The 14,591-nt window shown below is 39.6% G+C and overlaps 1 pseudogene; it reads right to left on the bottom strand.

Annotated features, from left to right (window-relative positions):
* Positions 1-13,473: 13,473 nt before the first annotated feature.
* LOC122791889 lies at positions 13,474-13,627 on the bottom strand (annotated as a pseudogene).
* Positions 13,628-14,591: the final 964 nt, after the last annotated feature.

Raw genomic sequence — 14,591 nt, 5'->3', positions numbered from 1 at the left:
TACATTCCTTCAGCTTTCTTGTTCCCATGTTCGTTTTATATATATATATATATATATATATATATATATATATATATATATATATATATATATATATATATATATAGTTGCCACCCTTTCAAATGGCCAAAGCGGTACATATTTGGTACAAACGTCATGATTTTGCAGGCCGACACATACCCACAGCCAGTACAAATGACAGAACATCACTTTTATGCCCAATTGACAGTTTATTCTTGTAGCATTTCAGTTGCTTATTCAGTTTCTTATGAAATTTAGGTGTTTCAGATACAGAATAACTGTTTTATGCAACTATCACATAAATATAGGACATATTTTTGTCATTAAATCAAAGGACATCTGCCATTTGAAACTAAGTGTACAGGACACAACTGCCCAAAGAGGGACTGTCCCTCACAAAGTGGGACAGGTGGTTACCCTATATGTATATATATATATATATATATATATATATATATATATATATATATATATATATATATAGATGTGTACGCACGCATGCATACACATCTATATGATTTAATTACTTTGATCATACTGTTGAATGACTGTGCTGTCTGCTATGTTTGTGATAACATCGATGTTAGGTATAACTGCCATGGCTTAGTGGTAAATCACAGCCTAGCCAAAGCGGTATGTTGTGTTGCTGGGCAGAATAAGGGCCGTTGGACAAAGGGTGAGTACAACACTTTTCAGCTGCGGTTTTCCATTTAACCGCCGATTTACGTCACGCAAAATCCCTCTACATTCTTATTATGATACATCACCCTAGTTCACATTTCATTGGTATTATATCATTATACAGCATAAAATTAGCAAGATATGCTCGTATACGGATTACGCGTCATAAATTGTGTGTGCTGCAGTTGAACTGGCAACGTCTGTGCGATAGTTGGATGCTCTAACCACTACACTATTGGTGTTATGCTTCATTTATATGTATACCCATGGTTCATAGTTATCCGAACACACGCCTCAACACTTCACTAACACAGCAGGCATCCATTTTCCTGTTGGGAAACTGCACTACTACACATGCGCCATTCCCTACTGCTCTAGACCCTTGCCGCATGTTGACTCACTCAAAGTATATTCAGACCTCCAAAGCCTTTAGTCCTGGCACATACGTGTATTTGATTGTCAGGGTGTTCGTGTGGTCATCTGGGTTTAGGCTTGTCTGACTAGGGACCGGGACTGCCCTGTACCTAGCTGAAAGTCAGACTTAGCACGGGACATTGTTAGTTCCACTTTTAGCATCCTACATGTGGTTGGGTATGCAGAGTTGTGCTCACCTCTGACCAATCTGATATGACAGCACTAAATATTATGGGGGGTTCCGCTGCTATTTCCCTTCACATTCATTATGACTGCTATATTGTGACCATGTTCATTCTTCATATCTATATATAGATATATGTGTATATATATATATATATATATATATATATATATATATATATATATATATATATATATATTTAATATATATATCGGTCTGTACATACACATGCATATACACCTACATGCTTATTTACATTCCCCATACCATTGAATCACCGCCAGTTACTGTCACGCATACACGCTTGGATAGCTGCTTACGTCTAGGGTTGCCACCTTTTCAAATGGCCAAAGTGGGGCATTTTCAGGGCACACATCAGATTTTACAGGCCAACACATACCCACGGTCAGTACAAAGGTTAGAACTTTACTTTTTTGCCTAAATGAAAGCTTATTCTTGTAACAGTTTAGTTGCTTATTCTGTTTCTTGTAACATTTAAGTATTTTACATACAGAAACAACTATTTTATGCAACTGTTACATTAAATATGTGACAAAATGATTTCCTACAATCTCAGGACATTTGTCATTTTATTATTTTTGGTCAGGACACAACTGCCCAAAAAGGGACTATCCCTCGCAAAGTGGGACAGGTGATAACCCTACTTACGTCTGCTTTAAAGTGCCTTAATCACCCTATATCCAACTGCCACTATGCGAACGTGAAAGGTATATATTCCCAATAATGCACGTGGGGAGACGTGCATCACGGTCAGGTGTTTAATCCTGGGTCGTAGGTTCTGCAGGACCGGCTGGAGGCTGAGCAGGGTTGTGGACAACTACTGCTCATACAACTTGTGTCCAGATGTATACAGGACTGGACATCGTGTCGTGACACCAAGTCTAATGTTTAGGACAGCTACTTATCCCATGAGGGATAGCCAAAATTTGTGGGGACCAATGACCTCGATTCTTTTGGCTTTACAAAAATGAGGTAGGGTTATACATGCAAGGGATAAGTAGTTCGTAATCCTGAGAATGCCTAGGGTGAGACTGCCTACTAGATATGAGTAGGGGTCACTATGTGCAGATATGGCTGCGCCAAGCTAGCAGCCCGAGTATGGGTGGTTTTGGTCGATGTTCAGAAAGGGGGCGGTGGTGTGCTGTGGATGGGATGATGGGTATTCAATTATGTATCCAGGTGTGTTTGGGTTGGATGGCTCAGTTCAGGAGAGACCATTATGTGGGTATGTGCCGGTAATGTTTCTGTACATGTGTATCGCACATTTTAATGTTCATATGTTTGTGGGATTGTGTTCTACAGTATGGCCTGTCAAGTTGTATTGCAGATGTGAATGTTTGTTCTTTGGTTTTCTTTCTGATTCACCCACTGCTTCCTCATACAACTCCAGTTCACCTATTGTGCATCCGACCCAGTCTTCCCTTGCTGAATTATTACATTACCCGTCACCCTCCACACCCATATTACACACACACCATCCATCCCTTTTCTGGTTGATGGCCCATGGCACAGTCAACAGAACACATATCATACACTACATATCTCTGGTACCAATATGGTTGTGAGGATTACCCTAGCAGTTTTGATCTTCCACATGCTGTACTTCACGCACATAAGTACACGCAAATACTCATCTTTCATGACATGGTAGGTAGACCCGGGTAATACCCATTCATCTTTGGCCCATCCAGACAAGAACGACTTGGACCACAAATGGGCAGATTTTGAGTGAATACTCTGACCATTGGTAGGGTTGCCACCTTTTCATATGACCAAAATAGGACATTTTCGGGACAAACATCAGATTTTACAGGCCAACACATACCCACGGGCAGTACAAAGGATAGTACTTTAGTTTTATACCTAAATGAAAGCTTATTGTTGTAGCAATTTAGTTGCTTATTCTGTTTCATTTAGTTGCTTATTCTGTTTCTTGTAACATTTAGGTATTTTACATATGGACATAAGTATTGTATGGGACTATTACATAAAATATTATGGGCGGCACAGTTGTGCAGTGGTTAACATTGTCACCTCACAGCAAGAGGTTCTCCGGTTCAATTCTCGGCTGGGGTGCCTTCTGTGTGGAGTTTGCATGTTCTCCCTGTGTTCGCGTGGGTTTCCTCCGGGTACTCCGGTTTCCTCCCACATTCCAAAGACATGCATCTGGAGCATTTCTCCCCGGGCCTCCGCTGAAAACAGGCTCTGTGGAACCTAGTCGGACATTCCCGGTCAACAAATGTTAAATAAAAAATAAATAATAAATAAAATATGGGACATAATTATGTCCTGCAGTTGCAGGACATTTGACATTTATAATGGTTTTGGTATGGACACAACTGCCCAGAGGCGGACTGTCCCTCACAATGTGGGACAGGTGGTGACCCTAACCATTGGGCTAGGCTTAGCAAATGGCAGCGGCGTGCTAACATGCTGTGTTTCACTTCCACTTGGTATAACAATCAAGACTACAATGGAATACAGGCACGGGGTTTTAAATGTCATTTGTTCGAGGGACGGGGACTCAATATTCAGCTACGTGCCTTTGTGTTTACTTTTTATTTTAGTGTTTGCAAAACTGTCTTGTATGCTTTGCATACATTTCAGTATCCATGGACACTGACAGGAGTGATTATTATTAGAGGCAGGCTGTACTAGTCAGCATTTTAGGTTGCGTGTATGCAGCCGACATGTTCACGCCTCCGTGCAGTGCTTAGACACGCCCCCTGCACTCACGCACGTTTCCTATGCACATGGACGCTGCAGCAGCATGTCTTCATTAATATTCATGTGGTGCTGCTGTACCGTCTCTACGCTGCATGCTCGGCGCAAGGCTAACGCCGTCCTTGGGCCGAGCTTCATGAATCCCGAGGAAAGTTCCTTCCCCTTCCCTAGTTATTACGCAAATGTTTTTTAACACCTTTATTGAATTATCACTTGTGACACAGGCACATTTACATTGATATAAAAATAATCAAACTGTGTTGACAAGTTAAAATTAACAAACATTATACTTCACATATATTGCTATATATCATAAAACCTAAGCAACATTACATATTTTTTTATTTTAACATTTGTTGACCAGGATAGTCCGACTAGGACAGCCCCTATTTTCAGCGGAGGCCCTGGGAGAAATGCTCCAGATGCACGTCTTTAGAATTTTATTTTATATATTTTATTTTATTCAAGTATTTTATTCAATTCCTGCCCCCTTTTTAAATAAGAAACATCTTTATTAAACCATAACTTATGACATAAGCAATCATACATTTATATAAATGAAAACAAACCACACCGTCTTGGTGTATTTCTTTGTTGTGATGTCATTACAGCACTAAGAGATGTGGACTTGTTGTGGATTGTTACCTGACGTTTTTCTGAATACTTCACTGTGTAATATAAAACCTTATTCTTTACAATCAATTAAACGTTTGTCCTGCACAAATTCATATCTCTTACTCTGAACACAGCAGGTTCACGACTGAAGCCAGGTGGGCAGAAACAAAGAAAATAACTGGCTCCTGGCCCCAACCACCACCCCAGTCATCAACCTTCATCCACATCCTTTTTCCTCAAGCCCATCCCCCACAAGCACTATAAAAAAAACTTCTCCTCAAACTCAAACCCTGTCGCAATGCACCCGACAACCTTCCACCCACCTTCCTCAAACAATCTGCAGACAGCATTGCCTATCCCATCACTATTGTTATAAGTAGATCCATACAAGAATCATATGTCCCTTCTATCTGGCACCATGCTTACATCATCCCCCTCCACAAAGGTGGCAAAAATACTGATACCATCAACTTCAGGCCTATTGCCATCATTTCCCCTCTTTCTAAAATAATAGAGAAAATGATACAAGCACAACTCATGGCACACCTAACACTAAATCTCCTCTCCCCTACCCAACACGGCATCTGCCCAGGCCACAGCACCATGACTGCCCTTCTTTCCTTTCTTGAAACCATAAACCTTGAACACGACTCAGGCAAGTTCGTATCCACATTATTCTTAGATCTGTCAATGGCTTTTGACACCATCTCACACACCCTACTTATATCCCAACTCTCCACCCTACACCTCTCTCTCACCACCATCAGCTGGTTTTCCAGCTACTTGTCCAACCACCAACAAGCTGTCCAAAGGAAAACCTCAACCTCCTCCTTCCTTCCCACACCAACAGGTATCCCACAAGGTTCTGTTCTTGACCCTCTTCTCTTCAACCTATTCATTAACAACTTTCACCAATCCATCCCAGACTCATCTATCATCCAATATGCAGATGACTCAACAATCATCTGCTCACCCTTCTCCCCCTCCGAGTTCCTAGCAAAAACCCAACTAGCCTTCTCCAAAACAGAAACCTGGAGGCAGTCTAACCATCTGGCACTAAATGCAAATAAAACCAAACTAATGTTTCTTTCCCATACCAAAAACTCCATCAACAAATCCACATTCACCATACAGAGCCAAAACAACACCCTCCTTGAAATTGTTCCCATCACCAAGTTTCTTGGCATCATTGTTGATGAAGAAGTAAAATTTGACATCCACATCCACTCCACAATCAAGAAAATCCACCAAAAGTTAGGTCTCCTCTGCAGGCACAACCACTTCCTAAGCCCCTCTACCCATCAGAACTCTTGCATCTGCCTTTCCACCTCCTTTCCTTATGTATGGTGCCCCTCTTTTCAGCAATCTCCATCTTGGCCTTCGGTCCAAACTTGAATACTGCTACCACAAGATCTCCAAATTCGCAACCAATTCAAAAAACTCATCCCACCAATGCCACTCCCTCCTCACCCTCAACTGGCTTGAACTACCCAACTACCTCAGTTACCTACAACTCACCATTGCCCACAAGCTCATCTTTAAACCTGCCAACTGCCCAGCTCTTGCTACTTCCTTAAAACCTTACATTCCCAACCACTCCCTCAGATCCAAAAAACAAAATCTTGCTCAGGTCCACAAACCCGCATGACCTCCTGGCCATCTACTGCTGTCCTTCTCCTTAGCTAAATAGTGGAACTCTCTCCCCACACACCTATGCAATCTACCTAACCATACAAATTTCAAATCTCAACTACTTTCTCATCTTTCTTCCAAATGGGAATGCCCTTGCCACGCTCCAACTTAAACCCCTCCCCCTCTCATTCCACCTTATACTGACTCATCCAACTACCTCTACTATTACTTCACCCCACCCAAAACAATCCCTCCCCTATCAAAAACTAATTTTCTCTCTAATATCTATTGTACTATACTTTCCAATCTCAAATATACTATTACCCTCCCCATGCATAATATTTTCTTAACCTACTAATGGCTAGTAGCTATATATTTTGAAATGTTAAACCTACAACTGAGTTTATAACAAAAATATTCACTTTATATAAATTTTGAAATTTCTGTATTGAATTATGTATTTTTATTTTTGTCACATTGTGACAAACCAATTACAAATATCATGGAGCTTATCTGTAAATCTTTAATTAGCTGTATTAACTATGTCCTTTTGTAACATGTGAAATGTAACTTGCAATTATTGTGGAGCTTTTCTCCCTGGGCCTCCACTGAAAACAGGCTCTTTTTGGCCCAGTGGACTTCCCCGGTCATCAAACTTAAATAAATAAAATAAATAAATAATACCAAAAACAGCATGTCACATTTTGCCGTTACCTTCAGAAAGAAAAATACAGCATAGAAATAACAGTAAATACTCATGCATATGTTTTAAACATAAAAAAAATTAAAGTATGTTAAAACAACGTTTACAGATACCAGAATGCATGAGGATACCAAGAGGCACTGAATCTCTGGCAGATAAAGGTGCGCACACATTTTCAATTTAATCTTTTGTCTGTAATAAACATTACATGAGCCACTCCATACCAATGCAGCTTATCTTTTCCTGCAAAGAATTATATAAAATATGAAATGGGGAAATTAAAATCTATAAAAAATTAAAATCTGTAAAAACAGAGCCATCTTTAAACTGTCATTAATAACTGAAAAACATGCCCCTTTGATTGTAAGAGACTGGGAGGGGTTCTTCCACAGCATCAATTTAGATATACCCGCTATAAGGTGCTGACAGTACCCAAAAAACTTCCTGAAACAGTTTCAGTTATCCCCAAATAATTTAGTCAAACTTTTCTCTACAATCAATGCTAATAAATTCATGTATTGCATCCAACACCTGAAACTCCCAGTGTGTGTATGTCAGACCCAGCTTCACTTGTTAACAAACAAGTCTCGTTTACTTAAAAACACCAGCAATGCTAGTGAAGACTTTCTTTTGTATAAGCAGGCATGATTTACCTTGTACTAAAATATTTTGCCATCAGTTTCTGTGTTGCTGTCCCATTGCATTTTTCTAGTAAGTTCCAATGCTTTTGGCTAGTTCTGACTATCTGTGACTGCAGGGACACAAGTTATTTGTTGCTGAGGCTATACATTCTTCTGTGCTTTCCTCCTTTTGCTCTTACTGCATATGCTACAATGACCCTGGACCAGCATCGGCCATCCTTCCCTCTATCTGAGCTGCCCCGTGCCTTTCTCACTTCATGCTGATCCCATCTCCCACCCCCTCTGATGCATTATTTCCATAGCAAACACATTGAGCCTGAGAAGTCTTAGCCATCTTCCATTTGGAAGTGAAATGTGTGAGTGTTTGTGTGTGTGTGTGTGTGTGTGTGTGTGTGTGTGTGTGTGTGTGTGTGTGTGTGTGCACGCGCAAGTGCACGTGTAGTAATTTGAATTGTCTTCTGATATCTGAGTTCCATGCCTTCTAGCCATTTTTCGTAAATATTATAACATTTTTAGTGTTTATAACTCGCCAGTCTGTCTTAACTATCTGTGTAAGCCTGATTGCTTTGCACCATCTTTTATTTGTTGTCCTTTTTTCTCAACGTCTTTTTCTCCTTCTTTAATTGTTGTTGAGTTTGTTCTTAACCTATAATGGACTGGCTAATTTTGGCTAACCTGTCACATTGTGACTTCTTTAAACTGTGATCTGTCCAACTTGTTAAAGGTCAGCTAATACCTGCAATCAAAATACCTTAGCAACCCACCTGGGTGTAACCTTCCTCTGCCCTTAGTAACGCCCTTTCAGAATACCGTTAGTTGCCATTAGTTTGCCAGAAAAGACAACGAACTTTATTCATCTGGTTTACATTAAGCGAATGTAACAGTCTTCTTATGAGAGATGAATTAATTTATGGAACTGTTTCTGGATTAAACAAACAGGTTAGTTAATTATCAAAAATTCTTAAAGCTGTAATTAAAATCCAGAGGTCTGATGAAGAACAATTCCTCCCTATTAATATTCTAAAACGTGCATGCTGATTGGCCAGCCCAACCAGCGTACCCATTGTAAATCCCACAATATACCAACGGAAAAAGGTCCAATCGCCCGGACTTTTTTCCATTGGTATAAACTGCCCCCAAATCTTTTTTTTTTTTTGTACAATCAAAAAAAAAAAGAGAAAACGGAGCAACAGAGACTTTCTTTTTAAACCCTTGATGTACTGGGTATGCATGGGAATGCAAGTTCCATATGCATGCACAGTACATCAAAAAGCAGAATCCATATACCACAACCAGCCGAAGAACAGCACTCCAACGTTATACAAAGACATTATTTAAGAAAAGTAAGTATTTTTTTTTCTTAAATAATGTCATTGTATAATAGCTATAACCGACTCTGTGGTTGTGGTATATTGAAGATTTTCCCATGGTTGGCTTCGCCCTCGTGATTAAACCACACCAACCGTGGGTAAATCTTCAATATACCACAACCATGGAGTCGGTTACTGCTTAAGGATAACATACACCAGCGTGAATTATTACTAAAATTGAATTATGAACAGTAGTTTAGAAAGACTTTTAGACAGAGTGTGATGGCTGTTGTAAAAAAGATACTTGTCTGCTGGAAATTGAATTGTTGAGCTATGTTTGTCTTCATGAAGAACAGCTAATTAAAAGTAGTGCAGCCCTCAAAGTTTGTACTCAAAAAATATATGGTTTCTGCAAGTGGATTAGGTTATGTATGCAATGTAGGAAGTGTTTATTTTCCAAGTTACCACAAGCATATTGTGTTTAAATTTATGTAGAGTTATTGTATAGGGGAGGGGGGCTTGTTTTTGTCATTTATAAAGAGCAGCTGTTTTCCGAGCCATTTACACATATGCCACCAAATATAAGTATGTGCATTGTTTTCTGCTTAATAGTTTTTTTTGAATGCCCACTTACAAAATGATTGGTTGTCATGGACTGCAGGCTCATCCAGGGTGCATCTTCTGATGAAGTCAGTTGCTCAGTGACATTTTGGACAAACAGAGTTGGAAGAAATGAAACCATCTACGTTTTGATTACAGGAACCACTTCATCACAACTTTGGAGCCCTAACACTCTGGCATACCTTTCAACTGTACAGATTTTCGCAAAATGTCCAGATTTTGCCTCATATTTTTGGTCCACTTTTCATAAAATTGTGGTTTTCTGGCAAATTAGTGGCAACTCATTAAAGACTGAAGTTAGGAATAATGACAGACATTTGAGTTTCAGACATCATACCCTTCAGAAAATACATGCTAATGCAAAACCTGTTATTCTGTCAACTTTCTAAGTTTGTAAGGGCAATATTTAAAAATTGTCCCTATTTTTGGGCTTTTGTCCCACTGTTATGTATGGCTTTGTCCAGATTTCTTGATCTAGGGGGTTCAGAGGTATGCTGCAGTAACTGGGGAGTAGCACTAACATAAAATGGACCTACACACACACACACACACACACACACACACACACACACACACACAGGTTTGTTTTTGTGTCGAGACTGGAACAGCCAGAAACAAAAGAACTCAATTTTATGAAAACCGGACCAAAGTATGAAGCAAACATCTGGACATTCTGTGATAGGACCGTAAACACAAAGCGTAGTTTGACACTGAGAACAAAAACAGGATTGGAACTGAATATTGTCAAGCTATGTAAAAGAAAAAGGACACGGTGGGTGGGGATGTGAGTGATTTGGTCAGCTGTAGTGTGAACCCGCATTTTAAGCTCTGGGATTGTCCCTAAACAGCAATAGGAATTCCGCCGGTATTCATGTTCCTGCTGCCTAAACCGGTATGTGGTTAGGAGTTTACACACCCCTGTTCTGCTGTTCACCATAACTTACATTCGTGTTGGAGAACAATGCCAGTAATGCCTGCTTCTAAATAGGGCTGCATTGATACGTAAGTACCATCATTTTAAATATCACTTTATTTAAGAACAAGTTATTAGGAATAATCAACGTTCATGTTAGCATCAGTCCAACGCATTACACTGTAGTAAACAAACCGAAAGAAGACAAAGAAATTGCAGTTATCACTATCTTATTCCGGTTTATGCATTTTACCTAATAAATAATAACAAAAAGTATACTGGACAAGTGGCATCCAAATAAAAGCATCCGTCTTCACTCAAATAAATGGATGTTTCGGAATTTAAATGAGTAACAAATTAATAGCGATATTGTTATTATTACAATCTTTGTTACCATTAGGGCTAGACATGCAGTTAGTTATATTACAGTTAGCCGCGTTGTTTGAACTTGTTGTTGATGTCTTATATGACATGGAGAAAATGAGATCAAAATTCAGCGAAAAACGTTGCTTTGAAATGCACATTTTGAAGTATTAACTGTTTTTACAGATTACATTTGACTGCATTTAAAAGCAGCTGATGGTGTCTAGGAAAAGCGTCTTCTCAAATATTGCTTTGATGAAACTGGTTGTGTTTGCCAATGTGGTGTTTTACATTTATCTGTTAAAATATACATCTACAGACCAACAGTAATAATAATAATAAATCCTAGAGGGTTGTATTGTTTCCTTTTTAAAAGCTGTAGGGGTAGGACACCACTTGTCCCTTCGCAAAACAGTACTGATTTTGGCAACTGTTTCTTGCAAATTAAAACAAAAATGGCAAATGTAAGTTTTTATCTAAATACTGAAAATATGTTATTATAGTTAAATATCTGAAACCGTGTAAAACAATAGAATTACAGTGGATTATACTGGGTTTTCAATGTATGAAGATACAGCTTGTCTTGTAAAACCTGGGATATATTAGGAAACGTCCACTTTGGGCGTCTGAGAGAGCTTGAATGGTATAAAAAGCTGCACCTCGAATAGAACCTCGGAAATAATGAACATTTCACTTTGGCGGTATACGTGCTTCTGAAAGAACTTGATAACAATGGTGGAAGTTATGTCCATTTGCATACTTCACAATGTGCCAAGTAGCACCCCGTCCCCATCTGAACTATGTGCTTTGCTTGGCGGAACTGCAGGCTGCTAGTGTGTGGGGTTAGCGGTTGCACAGCTGCTAACCTTCATTTGATTGAAAGATGCCAGCATAACACAAGGAACGATATGTGAAACACAAGTTCATTGTGTGACGTGACACGACAAGTTGTGTTAGCCTGGATTAGTGCGGTGTCGGGCTGGGAGATGAACCACTTGCAGGTTGCCTGTGTCCATTGCAGGGAGCAGTGCCGCTGGCGCAAAGCTAAAGTAACATAGCAAAGGGTGGCGAGGTCTCCAAAGGGCCGAGTGGAGCAGTGAAGGCTGTTCACTGAAAACACGTTCCCGTTATCGGGCAACAGCTGCACCACTCAGTGATCACACCGCTGTCGGCCCTGAACATTTCTAATCAGTCATCTGGTGTTTTCAGTACACTTACAAAATGCAATTTACTTAAGCAGTTTGCCAAAAAGTCAGGAACATTTTTAGCAGTTGCTGCATTGTTTTAATTCTAACTATCCGCATCTACTTTTAATGGGACTTTTGTTGTAGAAAGCCTTGTTTCAACCATTGTAATCCAGCTGAGTTCATACTTTAGATATGAAAGAGAATAAGATGGTTATCTCGGTTTTGTAAAGGGCTTAACAAAGAATGGAAGCCAAAAAACGTTTCAAATGGACAGACGTGCGAGTTGGTAGGCAAACATACTGGTTGAACTAAAGTATTCTCATGGAAGCTACTTCAGCTGATTGAAGTGCAGCACAGCTAATACACACAGTTCTCAATTTTTTAACCAGCATGTGTTTGTGCTTATTAAATGCTCCGTTTTTAATTCTATGGATTTACTGTTACATTAGCATTGCGTGTCAATCACTGCACATTACCATTGTTAATCCTGCTCTCCCGCATGTCAGTCATGGCGGGCACGCCCATACCTGCGCGAACTCTGTGGTGGGTTAATACAATTCAATTTCGCCACCTTTTCTCCTTTATTTCCTGGTATCAGGATTTCTTGTTGTGTCTTTCAGCTTTTCCCGGTTAGGGGTCGCCACAGCGGAACTCCAGTCCGCTAATGATCGGCAGTGGATTTTTACGTGTCGAGTTGCCAGCCCTGACGCACAACCTTCAACGAAGGCACGCCCATTCACGCATGTCTCCACACAGAAGATGCTCTAACTGGGAATTCAACAGGACAACGTCTTACTGTGAGGTGACAACGCTACCGCGGCACCACTACCACAGTACTGGTAACAGGATTTCTAATTTCCGTTAATCAAACGCTTCGCTATATTACGTATACTTACAAATGGTATACCGATCCAAACAGCTATTAAAACAGACACAGAATATGCTGCATTTATACAAAAGTATTACACTATTACAGTGAGAAATACAATTCTTTAAAGGGGAGCGGGGCAAACACATAAAATGCTGCATGTATAAAATTTGTTTACTCGCACTTAAAATTCCTATTCTTTAAAGGTGTGTGGTGTGGGTGGCGACCTTTTTGCAAGGTCTTTTTTATTGCATGCATTTATTGTCCCACTTCCTCAGAATATTGCTTGTTGCTTTATATCCAGAAAAACAAATGTTTAGAGAAAGGTGTGGGGGGGGTGCAGGAGGGCTTGCCCCCCTGCAAAACCAATTACTGCACAACATTATACCAAAGAAAGGTGGGAGTGCACGGGTTATGGGAATGGACTGCAAAACGGGAACCGGTCGATACTGCCCTTCTGACCCTGTACCAAGGTATGTGGTTAAGTACAAAGTGATAAAGCAAGTCAGGCACCCAGGACATGCGGTGCTTTCGACAGTGGACTTACAAATGTAGAAAATAATTGACATTCACCATCTCACTGTATAATCTGCATGGCTTGGAGTAACCCGGGGCAGCAAAGTGCGTTTGAAGTGTCGATGATCAATGTGTCCTGCAATTCACATTAGTTCTCGCAGCTAGCTGCGTTCTTCATCGACACACGAGCCGAATGATCCACCGCTCAGAGTCGTACTGCTTCTCGTCAATCATGTAGGCCACGCCCATTCATGTGCAAAAATCGCAGTGGGGTAATGTTCTAATACAAAGATATTATTATTATTATTATTATTATTATTATATATTTTTACTGCATCCCCTACTCCAGGATGCAACTACATACTCTGTCTGACCCCCATTTACCGGAAAGGAGTACAGAAATATTTTTTTAGACCTGGTAAAAAAACAGGCTTCGTGAGATCCATGTAAGTTAGTCAATATACTACTATAGCTCACAACGTTTATTTTCCCAAATGTGAAATTCTTTGTTTAAAAATGTGTAATAAAATAGACATGCACTACTGTTTTATTTCGGGACATCCATGATTCAGATAGGTGGCAAGCTTCTTCCAAATTTAGGGCAAGAAATTTTTTCCAACTTTCCTCTGATTTTTGCTGGGAACTATTACTTATCTGAAACACTCCTTAACTCGATGTGGAATTTATTTATTTATTATTTATTTTACATTTATTAACTGGGATAGCCCGTCTGGGTGTCAGCCCATTTTCAGCGGAGGCCTGGGGAAAAAAGCTCCAGAAATACAATTTACATGGGCATTAATATAAAATGAACAACTACATTGATGTGAAAAGAGAAATACAAATGTACAATTGGCATCTTAGAGCAATAACAATTATGAGCATTACCAATACTACACATTGATAAATAAACATCATAAAACTTTGTTATGGAGGCTGACTTTTTTTTACATAGAAGGTATTTAAGAGAAAGGATTAGGTTTTTAAACAGGATTAGTATAAATAGAGAAATATGTGAAAGCAGTTCAAGGAAGTGGATGGATAATGATGAACATATAGATTCACAGGTTAGGTAAGAAGACATATGGGGGGAGATTAGCCAGAGTTGTTACAGAAGCAGATCCATTTGTTATTTAGATAGTCTTTTAGATGTTCCTTAAATTGAGTTATGTCTGTG

The sequence above is a fragment of the Protopterus annectens genome, chromosome 17.part0 (assembly GCF_019279795.1).
Source record: "Protopterus annectens isolate FY-2018-M chromosome 17.part0, PAN1.0, whole genome shotgun sequence".
NCBI classification, from domain to species: Eukaryota; Metazoa; Chordata; order Ceratodontiformes; family Protopteridae; genus Protopterus; species Protopterus annectens.
This window is presented reverse-complemented; position numbering and strand designations above follow the sequence as displayed.